The 17,282-nt window shown below is 37.7% G+C and overlaps 1 protein-coding gene across 4 annotated transcripts in view; it reads left to right on the forward strand.

Annotated features, from left to right (window-relative positions):
- Nucleotides 1–17,282, forward strand: part of FUT8 (fucosyltransferase 8 (alpha (1,6) fucosyltransferase)) — a 248,246-nt gene that overhangs the window by 37,082 nt on the left and 193,882 nt on the right. Inside the window, exon 1 of one of the 4 annotated variants that reach the window (XM_008582684.1) lies at nucleotides 2,922–2,980. The exons of 2 other annotated variants lie outside the window; for them this stretch is intronic. The gene's annotated coding sequence lies outside the window, so the exon portion shown is untranslated. Of the gene's footprint in view, nucleotides 1–2,921; nucleotides 2,981–17,282 lie in introns of those variants that run through there. One more of the 4 variants, XM_008582685.1, reaches the window with a different exon arrangement.

Consider the following 17,282-nt stretch of genomic DNA (forward strand, 5'->3'; position numbering starts at 1 on the left):
GGAAAAAGCATGTATTCTTCCTTTAGTGCCCTTACTGGCAGTTTGAGGAAGCTAGCTGGCTAAAGAGAAAAATAGTTTACAGAGTTCTAATTTCAGCGTTACAGAGTATTAAAAGGTGGATTTGGAACTGAAAGACAATAGCTGAATAAGTAGCACATATATGCCTATTTTGGTTACAGGATGGCATAGACCTTTGGTTTCCTGGTCTCTTTCCTAGCCACTGGGACCCCAAAAGCTCTTAGTACTGAGGGCTTGGACGGAAAGGCATTATGATGATTATTATTTTTATATTAATTTGCCTAGTTATATGATTTGGGGGCATGAGATATGACCACTTGCTCTAAGATAACTTTGTCACAGCTTTTCTTGGGACCTGAGATTTAATCATTAGATACTCACTCTTTGACTTTTGAGGGGTTTCTGTTTTTCAAGAAATATTTGTGACAGGAGTAATGATGCTACAAACAGAGGTTAAAAATTGGCTGCCTATTGTCCAAATGGTGGTCTGCAGTGGGAACCAATCTTTGAAAAGAAGATTATACCTTCTCTCTCATTCTGATATTCTCCCTCTTGTAGAGCTTCACAAATTTTAATGTGTATGTGCATCACTTGTAGATCTTGTTAAAATGCAGATTCTGATTTAATACGTTGATGGATAGGGCCTGAGTTTCTGCATTTCTAACAAGCCCCCAGAGGAGGCTGATGCTGTTGGTCTCTAGACCAGACTTTTCTCCTCCCTTTTCTGCTTTGAGAAGTACTGGTTTGGCTTGGATCCACACTGTTGCACCTGGGTTTGCATGGTTGAGTGGTAAATGATCATAAAATAAGAGTTTCTTGCAAGCCTGCCTAACTGTCTAGAAATACTTTGAACAACCTTAGTAGAGGTATTTATAGCTGTTTCTTTCCTGGCAGGACCAGAAGGCATATGCCACTGAATAGGTTGAGTTTTCTTCTACAATTTAATACTGTCCTGGATGCAGACTATCACTTGTAGTTTTCGTGGAAGGTCTGAGGCTTTTTAGTAATTTTATATATGTTTAAGGGAAACTGACTAATGGGGGATAGGATAGAGTAATTAGCAAATATATGCATCAGATAACTTGCTTTCATTGAAGCCATTATTGCCTTTTTTTTTTCTTTCAATATTGCTGTTTTTAAAAATGTTTACTTGTACGTATAAGTGGGGGTATAGCGTGTTGTTTCAAAGCATGCGTATATGGTACAATGATTCACTTAGAGTGGATAGCATAGATGATAGGGCATGTATGGATTTTAAAATGTATGTTTGGTCTGAATTTTTTACTGATTGCATTTCCTCATTTTTGAGAGTTTCATATACTTAAACTTATCATCAAAATATATGATCTTGCCTTGAGCCAAATAATTGGTAATCTTTCTTAATGGAACTTTGAATAGAGCCCCAATTTATGAAGTTGTTACCTGCTCTTTACATCTGGATTTTACCTAAGGCGTCCCTGATAACATGAATAAAAAGTTAAATTAAAAGTTGTCATCCTTTGAGATCGTCTCTCTGTCCCTCTTTTCCTGAATTTTTGTTTTTGTCTTTATAGACCTAGATTTGCAAAGATTCTAGGCATTTTCCTTTTGTCTGTTGATGCTTATATGAAAGTTATCCTTAAAATTTTAATTTAGGCCATGAATAGAGAGATTATTGATCTCAATCAGCTGGGGTGAGAGTTAAAATGAAAGTTAAGGATTCAGGGGATTCCTACAGAAGGGTGAAAGAAAGCTCAATTTAGAATCCTAAACAAAGCATTTTGATTGGCATATGGAGACCCTTGCATGCACACAAACATCCATATTTGAATATTTATAGAAGATAATTTGTCAGAATTACTGTTATTTTAATTTGCCAAGCTTGGCTGATTGCCGCAGATGGATGTTCCTTGAATTCTAGATGAGGAACTGTAAATATGTTCTGGTGTGAAACTAGCTTTTGTCCTTGAAGCTATTTGAATATTCCTGCCTCTTCCCCCAACCCTCATGTTTTGTAAACTGTGGAGCCTTTGTGTATTAGCTGAACTTTCATGTTCTTTTTTAGGGAAAAATATTAAAGTAGGATAACTGTAAAGATGTTAATTTTTTTTTCACTAAATCTGTTGACATTTAGTGATTGTAAAGGAAATAAGCTAAGTGATTCATTTTCAGAAATAATTCAGGCTCAGCCAGAAAGTTGTCTGACTGGTCCAGCCCATTCCTGGGGGGGTCCCTGAAGTAGATAATGTTGTCTTTGAGATGGTAATGAGTTACCAGCCCTTAATTGTTTACTTCAAATGGATAAAGTTGTCCTTGAGATGGTAATGAATTAATAGCCTTTTATTGTTCTCTTCATTTTCTAATGTTTCTCCTTTCACAGGGTTTTGGGTGGGCCTTTTTTGCCAGCTTGTCCTGAGCCCTCAGACAAAGAAATTTCCTACAAGGGGGTAGTAAATTGGGGTAGTCTTAGACGTCATCCAGGAAGACTGTGTACGCTGTAGTACTCTCAGCCAATGAAGAGGCAGGGGCAGGGACTAGTGCACTATGAAATAAATTGCTTGTTAAAGCCCTTTTCCGTGTGCCTGCCCATCAGACACCTGAAACTTGCAAGGCTGTAATTAAAGTCTTGCTTCGCTGTACCTCATGTCTCCATGTCCATCCTTTCACCTTGAAAGGGTGAGGTCGTTTCTCACAGTGATCAGGAATTGTTTCAATAATTTTAAATATTGTCCAGTCTCTGCTTCACAGAAGCTATCCCTGGAGTCAAACTCAGGGATATATATCTCATTTGAATGGTTTTGTGTGAGATATATTTCATGTTAAAAACAAAGAAAAGGTATACTTTTAGATAATTAACCTTTTCCCTTTCTTTTATCTCATTTTGAACAGCTAATAATGTTAGTGAACCACATTCAAGCAATAATACCTTCCTTTGGAAATATCATATGGTTTCATCAGCTTCTTATGTTCTAGGGGAAGGAAGGTAAGCTATTTTTCACAGCTAATATTGAAATAACTTTCTTAACAAATCAATGTTTTCTCTTTTTAAAAGCCAGGAATGCTTTTCTCTTTAGATAGTGTCCCCTCACCCAGAAAAAACTATATTATTTATTGATGCACTATCACTATTCCTCAAAGGATTCTACCGAGATTACATTATTTCAGCTCTAGAGATAATACTGTGACTTTCTCAAAGTCATATGACAGTTTTTGGAGCAGGACTACATTCTAGGCTCCATCTGCTAGGCTATCTTGTCTCTTGCATAGCCATTATCACCTGAGTAGTTTATTTTTACATATATAACTACCTGCCATGACTAGGTAATCTTAAATTTTTTGTGTGTGATGTTTTCGTTTCTTTATCTCTTATAAACTAACATAATTGAATCTGTTTTGACATAGAAACTATGTCAAATGTTAAGTTTCTGTTTTACTTAGATATTGACTTTTTGGGGGGTTTCAGGAATATGGGGTCTAAGGAATATATTTTATATTTAGCAAATGAAGTGGAACTTTTTAAAAATAGCATTCTTTTGTGTTTTTCACAAGCATTCATCATTTTCATTCGACAACCCTTTTTTTTTTTTTTGGTAGATTAATTTCTGATGTATCTCACTCTAATTCCTCATTATCTTCCTAGGACAACTTATTTGTCCAACTCTGTAACTATCCTCTGGCTGGATAGCAAAATTACTAATAAATCCTTAGGATGTTACCCTATTGTTACCCTAGCTCTTAATTTTGTAATGGCTCACCATCTGTTCACTGTGTAAAGGGTTCAGAGATAGCTGTTGTACCTAATGCATCACAGATGTGGAAATAATAATAAAATAAAATTTACGTATATATTTTTTGTAGGGGGATTTGAACCTGTGCCCTTGGTTGTTATAAAGCTGTGCTCTAACCAGCTGAGCTAACTGGCCAGCCCCCAATTTCCATATATGTAAAGTGGAGATACTGCTCATATGTTCCCTTGTGTGTGGTCATTCTGATATTCTTATTGTGTTTGGAGGCTTATTTTGCAATCCTGCTTTCAAATTTCTTAAGGTGAATTAGCTACTGCATTCATCTTAACTTACTTAACCATCATATTTTTGATTAAGTAGGCTAAAACTCTGTTGAATAAAATTTAAGCCAGTAATATAAAAAGTAATAAACTGTTTTTTGGTGTTATTTGAAAAAAACATTGAGCTGTCTTTCTTGCTATAAGAACAGCACAGCACTACGCAGTGGGCAAAGATTTCCTATGTAAATTAATTTGGGTAAAGGTTAATTCCACGGTGATAGCAAATGTTGGGGACTGGCATCCAAATGTCAAATTTCACATAAAAATTTAGCTTTCTGCTGTTCCCCCCCACCCTTGAGGAAGAACTGTAAAACTTACATTTGTGTAGAAAATGTAATACTACTTTAGGAATAAAACAGGCTTTAGTATTCTGAAAATTGAGCAGTAAGGATAACCAGTGATTGTAGTACTTATTGATAGGTTTTTTTAAAAAGCCCATATTGAAATTTAATATTTAGTTGTTCATTTAGGAAATATTTTCATTACAATAATGATGTAGAATCTAAATGATCCCTGTAATATTTGATTGTTCACATTTTCCTTGTGTCAGAAAGAAAGAAGTATATTTTTAACAATTTGCATTTTCTCATTATTTACAGGGTAAACAGTATAATTAATCACATTTTAGGTAATTTATGTGCCACTGAGACAAATTTAGATTTTTACTTTTTTCTCTCCTTAATATAATAAGTGTTATATATTACTTTATCAATTAGTAAAATGTGAAGGTAAAAAATGAAAATGGAGATTTTTTTGTGGTTTCTGGCCCAGTATGTAAGAAGTTTGGAAGTCGTCACTCTGTCCTAACAACACATCAAAAGATGAAAAACTGAAAAATCAACACCTTTTCTTAAATTCTTCAGAGAAGAGGGGTCACAGGGTAAATCACTGCCCCCAAATTGGAGACACCCTCAGGCAAATACAGCAAATTAAAACTTACTGCAGTAGAAACCCAGAGGCAGAAACCTCCACAGGAACCAGTACCAGGATAGGAAAGCCTAAACTGTATTTGAAGAATTACTGGATGCTCACTGTGGACAAGTCTGAGAGTTAAAAACTTTATGGTGTCCAGTAAAACTTGGGTGATTTTATCTCTAGGAGCTCAACTAGTACCTGAAAGTGAATATCACAGAAAAATACCCAAGTCCAGCCACCACTAGCTATTCTGTCTCATTTAAGGTGGCTGGGGGTGGGGGGTGGGGTCGGGTGGGGAACAGGGGCATGGAGGACTGAGAAGCACTTGTGAAGTTCATATTTATAGCTCAGAGGCACAGGCTCACTAAAAGACTTAGACCTAATCATGGGACTGTGGAATGCTTCTCCTCCCCCACATCTTACCATCACATTATTAAAGGCCTATTTGCTGCAGTTACTTTTATGTAGCATAACATGTCTGATTTTCACTGAAAAATTACAAGACATACTAAAAGGCAAAAACAAAAAAATAAAAAAAACAAAAAAAACCAAACACAGTTTAAAGAGGCAAATCAAAAACATCAGACAGACTCAGACATGGCAGGGATGTTGGAATCATCAGAGTGGAATTAAAACAACTATGATTAATATGCCAAGGGCTGTAATGGGAAAAGTAGACAACCTGCAAGAACAGATGGATAATATAAGAGAGATGGAAATTCTAATAAAAAATCAAAAAGAAATGCTAGAGATCAGAAACATTGTAACAAATGAAGAATGCCTTTGATGGGCTCTTTAGCAGACACGACACAGCTGAGGAAAGAATCTCTCTGAGCTCCAGACTATGTCAATAGAAATTTTTCAAAACTGAAAAGCAAAGAGACAAAATAGTGAGGAAAAAAAAAAAGGACAATGTCTAAGAACTGTGAGACAACAACAGGTATAACATACATCTAATGAGAATGCCCGAAGAAGCGAAGAAGAAGAAAGAAGAAAGGAACAGAAGAAATAATGACTGTGAATTTTCTCCAGTTAATGTCGGACACTAAATCACAGATCCAGGAAGCTCAGAGAACACCAAAAAGGATAAATGTTCCCTGTAAAACACCTAGGTGTATCATAGTCAAACTGTAGAAAATCAAAGATACAGAAAATATCTTGAAAGAAGCCAGAGGGAAAAAAACATCTTACCTGTGGAGGAGCAAAGATAAGAATTACATCTAACTTTTCCTCAAAAACCATGCAAGAAAGAAGAGCGTAGAATGAAGTATTTTATGTGTTGACAGAAAAAAATCCACCAACTTATAATTCTGTATCCTGAAAAATTATTCTTCAAAAGTGTTAAAGACTTTTTCAGACAAAAATTGAGAAAATTTGTTGCCATAGACATGCCTTGCATGAAATGTTAAAAGAAATTCTTCATAGAGAATGAAAATGAAATAGGCCAGAAACTATGATCTGCATAATAAAAGGAAGAACATTAGAGAAGGAATAAGTGAAAGTAAAATAAAAACTTTTATTTTTCTTATTCTTAATTGATCTAGCATTTAACAGATTATTCAAAATAATAATAGTAACATTGTATTTAATGATTATGTTATGTGTAAGTGAAACAAATGACAGTAAAGGAATGGGAGGGAGGAATTAGGAATATCTTGTTAGCTTAAGGTATTTGTACTATCCATGTAGTGTTATTTGAAAATGGATTTGGATTAGTTGTAAATGTAGATTGCAAACTCTAGGAGAACTACTAAAAACGGTAAAAAAATATATAGTTGATATGCTAAGAAAGAGGAGAAAATGAGATCATGTAAAATTCTCATTTAAAACCACAAAAGTCAGAAAAAGAGTGAAAGACAAAAACAGAACAAGGACAACAAATAAAATACAGTACAAATATGGTAGATACTCATCCAGCTATATCAATAATCATTTTAAACACAAATGGTCTAAATACATCAATTAAAAGACAGATTGTGAGAGTAGATAAAAAAAAAGTGACCCACTTATTAAGCTGTCTACAAGAAACCCACTTTAAGTATGAAGAAACATGTTAGATTAAAGGAATGGGATGGAGAAAGATAAATGATGCTAACACTAATCAAAAGAAAGCAGGATTAGCTATATTAATAATTTCAGACAGAGAAGACTTCAGAGCAAGGAAAATTATCAGGAATAACGAGGGGGCATAACAATGATAAAGGGGTCATTTCTCCAAAAGACATAATAATCCTTAACGTGTAGTTGCCTAACAACAGGGCATTAAAATATGTGAGGCAAAAACTGATAGGACTGCTAGGAGAAATAGATAAATCCATTATTACAGTTGGAGACTTCAGCATCTCTATCAGAAATGGGTAGATCCAGCAGGCAGATAATCAGAAAGTACATAGCTGAACTCAACAGTACTATCACACACAACTGGATGTAATTGACATCTATAGACTATATCATTCAACAACAGCAAAATACACATTCTTTTTCAGAAAAGAAAATGCAGTTATTGAGAAATGTCAGAGTTCTTTTTATACTTAATTTTTTATCTGTAGGATTTGCATCATAAATAAATGATCAGAGAAAAGAAAGATGAGGAACTCATTTTTTAAAAATCTAATGCACTGTTACCTGCCTGGCTATTTGATTATTATTCACCTGACCTCCAGATGTTTCACTACCTTATTATTCTTTTGAGTGATCTTAAGAAGTACAAAAGCAGATGAGAAAGGTCAGGGGAGAATTTGTAAAGGAAGAGAAAATTCTAACTCGATTTAGAAGGCTAGTAGAAGACGAATTGTTGAACTTTCTTTTTTTTTTGTCCTTTTTGTAACCTGTAAGGGGATCGCAACCCTTGGCTTGGTGTCGCCCACGCCGCGCTCAGCTAGTGAGCGCACCGGCCATCCCTATATAGGATCCGAATCCGTGGTGGGACTTTTTGTAACCTGTAAGGGGATCGCAACCCTTGGCTTGGTGTCGCCCACGCCGCGCTCAGCCAGTGAGCGCACCGGCCATCCCTATATAGGATCCGAATCCGTGGTGGGAGCTGCGCTCCCAGCACCGCACTCTCCCAAGCGCGCCACAGGGTCGGCCCAAATTGCTGAACTTTCTAAAGGTGAGATGAAAGTGACTTAGGTTTGATTTTTTTGTTTGAAATGGTGGTGTTTCTTTTCTAAGACCACACTTTTCTTACTGCTCTTTCTTGCTTTTAGAGCTAGGCTAGTGGGGAGCAAGATGATAGTGGAATGTAGGGACACTATATAGGATGGGGAGAAGTATTTAAGCTTCTTTCTCTAAATGTTAATTCCCGTTCTTTGTTACTAAAAGTGGTGTTTCAGTCATTTGCATCTGGGTTCAAGAAGGTCTGGTTCTTTGCGAAGCTATTCTAATGACAAAAGGCATTCGCAGTGTTTTCCTATTGGATTAGTATTGGGGTTGACATCTATTTGCATGCTAAATGCTATATCATTGTTATCATTTGATATTTGTTAACTAGCCTTAATATACTCTTCATTAATTGGCATTTATAAATGTCCTAGTCTGTGCATTAGAAGGAACATCCTAAAAGGGAGCTAAGGTGGGAAACAGCCTTTTCTCACAAAGAGGGCTGCCTGGGAGCCTTCCTGTAAAGCCTTCTGTTTAAGCATTGCAAGGTCATTCTTTTAGTTGTTAGGATAGGACATGATAGTCTTGTAAAACATCTGCCAGTTAGACTTATGCTAATTGACCCTACAGGAGATTACGAAAATATAGATGTGATTCTCTAAAGGAATTGGAAATCTTTTAAAAACTGCATCAGTGAAATTGTTCCTTTCTCTATAGAATATAAAAACAAAATAAAAAAACCCCATCAAATCAAACCAACTTCCCCCCTTGGATCACAGCAAGTAGTAGTTTCAGGACAGAATCTATCAATGAGTAATTCCAGAGTTTCTGTCTCGTCTTAGTTGCTGACTAGGTATACAAACCTAGTCAAGTCAAATCACTTCTTACCTCAGTTTCTTCATCTTCAAAATGGAGATAATACCTACCTCATAAAGCAATTGTGAGAATCAATTGACATAATATGAGCAAAAATGTATTGCATGCCTAGCACATATTTGGCATGCAGCAAGTTTAAGTTGTTTTGGATATCCCTGGACTCATTTATGTAATAACAGCATTCCTCCCCCAAGAGGAGGCAGGTGCCTTCCTTCTCAGCTGTAAGGAAGTAAAGGGCCCAACGGTTCTCTAAAGCAACTGTCACAAGTGAGGTGACTTGTCACTGGAGGGAGGAGATGCTATCTACACTTAGTTCTTCTGAGAGTTTTTGATAGAATTGAGAGGCAGTGGCAAGGCCCCCTATACCAGTTTCAGTTGCAGGAAGGAGCCCTGCCCCATTTAAAAAGTCACAATTAGTGCTCTACAGGAGCAGGGGGCACTTCCTGAAAGGGGGGGCCGAAGTTAGCCCCAGTGCCTTCTCCATCTCTCCATCTGTCTGGAGGGTGATGTCAGGGACAAGACAAAATAATATGCAAGAAATCGCATTAGCCGGGCAGGCACAGATAACATAGTTTTACAAAGGAAATATATTCTGGTTTTAGGGCATAGATGAGGAGGGGGTAAGTGAGTGGTAGCGTTTGGAGTTAGTAAGGCAGAGTGTGGGCAGGCCCCACATAACACTGACAGTCCCCACTGAGGTGAGATTAGAGGAAAGTGAAGAGACATTTGTGGAAACGTTGTGGGCTGCATCAACAGGGAGGAGGGTGGCTACAAAAATTTTCTTGCAAGGTGGGAGACAGATGAGTTGCCCGTGGACCAGTCTGATTCGCTGAGGACTGCATCATCCCTGCGGACCTGGAACCTCCATGTTCCAGGGAAGTGGGGGGGTGGGTGGGTGGGTGGGGATTGAGATAGGAGGAAAAACACAGGAAGGATGCAAAGGGTTAGGGAGCCAAAAGAATTTAAAGGGCACATTGCCACAGTGACATTGCTAAGAAGCATCCTACCAATAGGAGGTAAAGGAGTGCCAGGAGAAATCTTCCTGTAATGATACACTCTTTGGGGGCAGCACTGGCTAATCACGTAGCAAGTTCTAGAACAGATAGTATAATAGTAGCTCTTGTGCAAAGGATGTGAAGCAGGCCTGCAAGAGTGAGAGGATAATCACTGGGGGAAAGATCATACTTCTGGGTTTGGGGGAAGAGCAGAGGTCCTGGAGATTTTCAGTTTTGTGGGTCCTAAAATGGATGAAGTGTGAGGAGATGTCAGGTTGGGGATTGAGTAGAGGGACCCCTCTGGCTTGATGTTAAGAGGTTTTTGGGTAAAGTCTCAGGTGCTAGTTTTACCAAGGATACGTGATACCAAGGGGCCTTTCCTAGTACTTTTACTGCCCTGGGGGTGGTGAGAAGTACTATATAAGACCCTTCCCAGCATGGTGAGAGGGGCTTTGGGATTCAGGTTTTAATATACACTTGCTGTCCCTGGCTCAGTTTAAAGTCTGAGAGACTGGTGGGGAAATATTGAGGTAATAGAAGGTTGGCCTGTTCCCTAAGAAGATCCCTAATGAGCAAAAGAGTAGGGAGATATTGGCCTAAAGGCGATGAGCTGGAAGGGAGAGGTGTGAGAATGAGGGGCCTACCATACATAAGTTCGAGTGGGCTGAGGCCTGTGTGCTTGCGGGGGGCACCCCGTAGGCGAGTGAGTGACTGGTGGGTAGGCAAAAATGAGGGATGATTTCTGAAGTAAGAGCATGCGTTACTGCTGTAGCATCCTCTGAAGTGCAGGGAAAAGCCTCAAACCAACCTGAAAAGGTATCTACTAAGGTTAAGAGATAGCATGTTCTTTTGTTGGGAGAGTAATATAAGGGCTGAAAAGGCATAGTAGGGGTTTATAGCCTATATGAACTGAATTATGGAAATCTCAGCTTGTGTAGTAGGGAGGACATAGTGACTGGAGAGAGTACACCAGTTGTTCTTTCTCTGTGCCCCCAACTGTTGGATGTGTTGTATTTCTTGAGGCGTGTATTGGGGTGAGGGCATAGGGGCCATGAGAAGGACCTGAGCAGGAGAGGAAGAGTGGGGGCCTGGTGACTGAGCAGCTTGTTTTGCGGTTAGATACACCAGTTTGTTTCCCTGGGCTATAGGGTCATTAGAGGTTTGGTGTCCTCTGCAGTGTATAACCCCAACCTCCTTTGGGAGTTGTGCAGCATTAATAGCTTGTGTTAGATTTACTACGACATAACCGCCCAGGGGGCGGGTGTGGAGGTGGCTCTCCCATCTATGAACTGTGTAATGGGATGTGGGAAGATGTGTGGAAAGGGATTGAGATAGAGATCTAAAGCCTCCATGCAATTGTGTTCTAATGGTCATGAGTGTTTTGTGATGAGAGTTGCTGGATTTTAAGAGAGGGTGAAGTTTAAATGAGAATCGGGAGTTTTCAATGAAAGTAAGGTGAATAAGTTGCAGGCAGGAAAGGGAGAGAATTAACTTGGCCTTATGGCTGAGAAGGTCTTGATTGTTTATTGCTCAAAAGTTAGTTTGGAGCTTTTTTGTGTTAAAAGGGTGGCTTCCGCCAAGGCCTGTAAACAGTGGCCTATCCTCGAGATGTGATGTCTATTTATTTAGAGAGGTTGGTAACTGGGGAGAAAATATCTCCTGACTTTTGTCCCAAAACCCCAGCTGCCAATCGTTGGGTATCAGTAGCAAATAGGATAAAAGGATGAGATAGATTTGGAAGAGATACAGCTGGGGCTGTGAGGAGAACGGCTTTTAATCACTGGAAGGGAAATTGAATGAGCTTTGTGGGATCTAAGGGAATGGCAGGATCCCCTTTGGCTGCCCCATAAAGTGATTTTACTATCATGCCAAAGTTAGGAATCCATAGGTGCAGATACCCTGCAAGCCCCAAGAAAGAAAGGATTTCACCCTTTGTGGTAGGAGTAGGGAGTTCAGAAATTAGACTCTTGAACTGAAGGAGAAGAAATTTGGGCCTTGCTGGGGGACACTTGATATCCCCTTGAGGCCAGGAAATTAAGGAGAGCAAAAGTGTGGGCCTGTGACTCCTCATAGGAGGGGCTACAATGGAGGAGGCCATCCACATATTGTATTAAAGTGCTAGAGGTTGGAGGAAGTTCAGACAAGTCTTGAGCTAAGGCTATCCCGAAACCCCTTAGGTAGTACTGTTCAAGTAAGTTGTTGGGAATGGCAGGTATCAGGATTAGTCCTGTACTAAGTGTTATGAGCCATTAGGCTTTATAACCAGAAGAATGGGTGTATTAAAAGGCAAGCAGGTAGGGTGTGAGAGATGAGAAGAAAGGAGTTTGTATATGATAGGTTTTAAACCTATTAGGTGTTTGTTATCGATGGGGTATTGTGGGACATCAGGGAACAAAAAGGGGTTCCATAATTTAACAAGTGTAGGGGAATGGCGCATAGCAGTGGAGGGAGAAGAAGCATCCCTTACTAGGGATTAACCTTGTCCGAGGGGGAGGGGAAGGTGGAAGCCTTAGGGGCCAGGTCTGGGTGGGCCTGTAACAGGAGTAAGTATTGTAGCTGGAGTTAAAGTGTTTAGGGTAAGAATAGCTTTGAATTTGAAAAGAATGTCCCATCCCAGTAAGGGGGCTGGGCATTGAGCCATAATTAAAATTTGTGTGTGAATTGGGTGTGATGTAGGTTGCAGGAAAGGGGTTGAGTGATCTGTGGATGGTATTCTGATCCCATGACACCTACTATTGTGATAGAGGATTAGGTTGTTGGTCCTGCATATTCAGGAAGGGTTGAGTAAATGGCCCCTGTGTCGATGACAAAAGAGATTGGCTTACCTGCTACAAAGTGAGTTATCATGGGCTCATGCGTGGTGATCTCTGTGGGGGCCTTGGGCCCTGGGCATCATCAGTCCTCCTCCTGGGCAAAGCCAAGAAGTTCCAGTAGGGATGGCCATGAAGCCAAAAGGGACAATTACCCGAAGAGAGAGGGGATCATCCACAACATCGGCCAAAACCCTTCCTGGGTTTCAGCACCATAATGAAAGAAAGTGAGACGAGATGCCAGGTACCTTTCAAGCTTTATTAAAGAAAGAAATCTGCCAGGCTGTGCTCAAAATGTAGGACAGCCCGGCAGATTTCTTTCTTTAGTAAAGCTTGAACGGTACCTGGCATCTTGCTCACTTTCTTTCAGAATTCAGTAGTTTCTAGTTGTGAGATCAAATTGTTTTGTCTTTCTGAACCTCATTTTCCTTTAATATAAGACCAATAAAGCCCACTTCATACAGTGGTGGTTGGAATTCAGTTTCTAGTATAGTCTAGGAAATTTTTGTTGAATCTGAATTTGAATGTTAAATTCGTAAAACCTTATATAAATATGTGAGTTTTGCTAGATCTTTTGGACACAAAGCAGTGGTATCTTTTTTAGGAACGTATAGTAGGGGGAATATCGTAAGGAAAAGTAAATATCTAGGGTGTTTTTGTGGGGGACTCTACAATAGCTTACGGCATTTATATTTAATGTAATTCATTGGGATAGTAGGGAAATTATGGACTCAAAGGATTTATTTTCACTTCAAATAGCCACTTCTAGAAGGAGTAAGAATAGAGCACTATTAGGAAGTCAGACACTTGAACAGAGCTCTTTCTTTCCTTTTATTCTTTTTATCTTAGGTGATTTGAGATTTTAATGAGACTTCAGTATACAATAATGGTTTTGTAGGAAGATCTTGGAAAATTAATGAGTACTGAAAATTTCCTAGTTCGGTAATTACCAGAGAAAGAATGAATAAACCAATATTATTAAAGTTTAGTGTGAAAATTAAGGTCAGGATTCAAATGAATTGTGTTAAATGAACTATGAATTAAATCAATATTATTGTTGAGATTAAGTGTGTTAAATCAATATAATTTCTTTGATATAATCACAGACTAGAAATCAATGTATGTGTGGTATAGTGTATTAATGAAGGGTTGCAGAATGATTAACTAGGGAGCTTGTATTTTTAAGGATATTATAGTATCATGAATTTCAGTTAGATTTAGTTAGTTTGTGTGAATCACTTTCTTAAATATTTAGCAACAAAATATTGCCTCTGTATTTTGTAGCAGTTGAATCAGCTTTTGTAGCAGTTGAGTCAGCTTTTGTATATATCTACATGAATGTAAATTTTAACTTTTTTTTTAACATGTTAACAAAGTTTAGGAGATAATTTAGCATACTGTTTGCTAATCACTTAAGCAATGCCAGTTTATTATTTTATTTGATGTTATGGCTCCTTATTAGGTGCTTATTAACTGTCCTGAAAAAATTGCACAAGTAGAGAATAGTCCTTACATGCATAGCCCTTACCCCCAAGGAAAAATATAAGAGAAAGTAGAATCAAAACTGAATTGTAAAAACGTTAAGTGCATATGGCTGTGTTTAAGTATTTTTGTTGTAGGCAAAGGGTTTGTAGAGTTTGAGTAAATGCATTAAAGGTATATGCAAAAAACCCTATTTTTCAAGAGTTTTTTTGGTAATATGTTTGTTTTTTAAAGAAACCAGATACTTAAATATATAAGTGGGTAATTATTTTTCTAACTGTTTACATTATGCATAATAGCTTAATGTTAAGAAGTATTAGAATTCTGTTATTTTACATTTACAGAGTATTATTTGGGAGAATCATAAAGTAATATTATAGCGATACATATTTTCTCCCCTTTTTATTGTGGTAAAATGTACTTAACACTAATTGCCATTTAACCATTTTAAGTGTATAATTCAGTGTCACTAGGTTCATTCATATTGTGCACCCATCACTACCATTCATCTCCAGAACTTTTTCATCATCCCGAACTGAAACTTAGTATCCATTAAACAATAATTCCTCATTCTCACTGACCTCCAGCCCCTGTAAGCACTATTCTACTTTCTGTCTATATGATTTTGACTGTTCTAAATACCTCATATGAGTTGAAACATACACTATATGAGGATACTTCAGAAAGTTCATGGAAAGATTCAGATTATCTTTTTTTTTTTTTTTTTAGAAGATGACCGGTAAGGGGACCTTGACCCTTGACTTGGTGTTGTCAGCACCACGCTCTCCCAAGTGAGCCATGGGCTATCCCTATATAGGGATCTGAACCCGTGGCCTTGGTGTTATCAGCACTACACTCTCCCAAGTGAGCCATGGGCTATCCCTATATAGGGATCTGAACCCGTGGCCTTGGTGTTATCAGCACTACACTCTCCCAAGTGAGCCATGGACCAGCCCTTCAGATTATCTTTTAATTTTACATTTCCATGAACTTTTTGAAGTACCATAGTATGTTCTTTTGTGACAGCCTTGATTCACTTTGTCTTCAAGGTTCATCCACGCTGTAGCATGTATCAGAATTTCATTTCTTTTTAAGGCTGAGTAATAATATTCCATTGTATATACAGTCAGCCTTTCATATCTGTGGGTTTCACATCCATGGATTTAACCAACCATGGATCGAAAATATTTAGGAAAAAATTGTGTCTGTACTGACTATGTACAGACTTTTTTCCTGTCATTATTTCCTAACAATGGAGTATAATAACTATTTATATAGCATTTACATTATATTAGGTATTATAAGTAATTAAGAGATGATTGAAAATATACACAGGGATATGCATAGGTTATATGCAAATACTATGCCATTTTATATCAGGAACTTGAGCATCTGCAGATTTTGGTATCCATGGGGCTTCCTAGAGCCAGTCCTCCATGGACACCAAGGGATGATTATACCACATTTTGTTTATCTGTTCATTCGCCAATGGACATAGGGTTGTTTCTACCTGTTGGCTGTTGTGAATAATGCTGCTATGAACATTGGTGTGCAAATATGTGTTTGAGTATGATAATATATTTTTGTATATCAGTTAAAAATATTTGGGGTAACAAAATTCTACTTAAATGGTCTAGATAAATACCTGAAATTTTGGTGATATCAGCAACTATTTATTGAATGCCTTGTGTATCACAAATATTGGGAATATGAAGAGTTATAACATCATGATACTATTTTTGAAGAATGTACACTCTAATAAGAATAGGACATTTTTAAAAAAATGCAGTACCTGGTATCATATACTCTTTGAAGGTGAAGAGATAGCCACAGTCTGACTCAAACTAACATACTTTCTCACCAAGATTTTTACTTGTCATCCTAAACAGAAGGCGGAATACATGGCCATAATCAAACATGCACATATTCCATTCAAGCATATGCATTTGACATTCAAGCATAAATTTTTGGGTGATCATATTAAAATGGAAATTGGATCATGACATACCTCTAAATAGTTTCCAAGGATCATATGTATAGGTGGCTTACATTCCTTTGGTGTTTCACCTTTGGTTTTTCAGTTGTCTATTTTTTTCCCCTTTACAGAGTATTTTTCCTAAAAAAGCAAAATAAATCTTTTATAAATTCAGTCATAGCTTTGCAGTTTAATTGAACTTTTAGGGTTTTTCTATGTGTGCCAGCTGGACCTTTTGGACTTTAGCAGTGGAATACCAGCTTGAGTCCTCTTACTCTTTCCTTCCACTGAAATGTTAGAACAAAGGAAAACATAGAGCCAGCTGTTATAATCACATTTCTTTTGAGTGATGTTTTGAAGGTCAAAGGAACTTTTAAAAACACAGCTAAGCAGAGCTTCTAAAAGGTAACGGTAATACTGGTTTTTCTCCCCCATATTTATATACTTGGCTCTCCATTGTGAGCCTGAACTTTGAGTTGTAAAGGCTCAACACTCTGTAGGGTAGCCTGGCCCTAAATAAAAAGATTTTCTCATAGCCTTCAATCTCTGAATTTTTATGATTCTGTAAGCCTCTTATGAATCCTTGAAGAAAATGAAAACAAAACTAATTTCAAAGTTAAAACTTAAAAAAGGAGGTAATTGCAGAAGTGAAGAAGGCTGAGTGAACAAGGATGGCCAGCTATTCATTCAACACACATATGAAGGCCTACTATATACTGGACACTCCAATAAGCACTGGAAATAAAGTGATGATTAAAGTAGACTCAGTCCTTGCACTCATGGAACTTAGAATGTTTAGAACAGTGTGCAGTGGCATATACTAGGCACTTAATATATTTACATGAATGAATGTCTGTTTTGTGGAGAATGATTTGGAGTATGGGGCATTTTATTGAGGAATTGGAGATTGTCCCATTCATTGTGTTAGACATGTATTATTTTTTAAAAATGGAAACAATTTATTAATAGGGAAAATAGTTAAGTTATGGTAATACATAGAAGGTAGTATAGTAGAGCCCTTAAAAATAGTGATATATATATATATATATATATATATATATATATAT

This window comes from Galeopterus variegatus, unplaced genomic scaffold (genome assembly GCF_000696425.1).
Source record: "Galeopterus variegatus unplaced genomic scaffold, G_variegatus-3.0.2 Scaffold2695, whole genome shotgun sequence".
Classification (NCBI taxonomy): domain Eukaryota; kingdom Metazoa; phylum Chordata; class Mammalia; order Dermoptera; family Cynocephalidae; genus Galeopterus; species Galeopterus variegatus.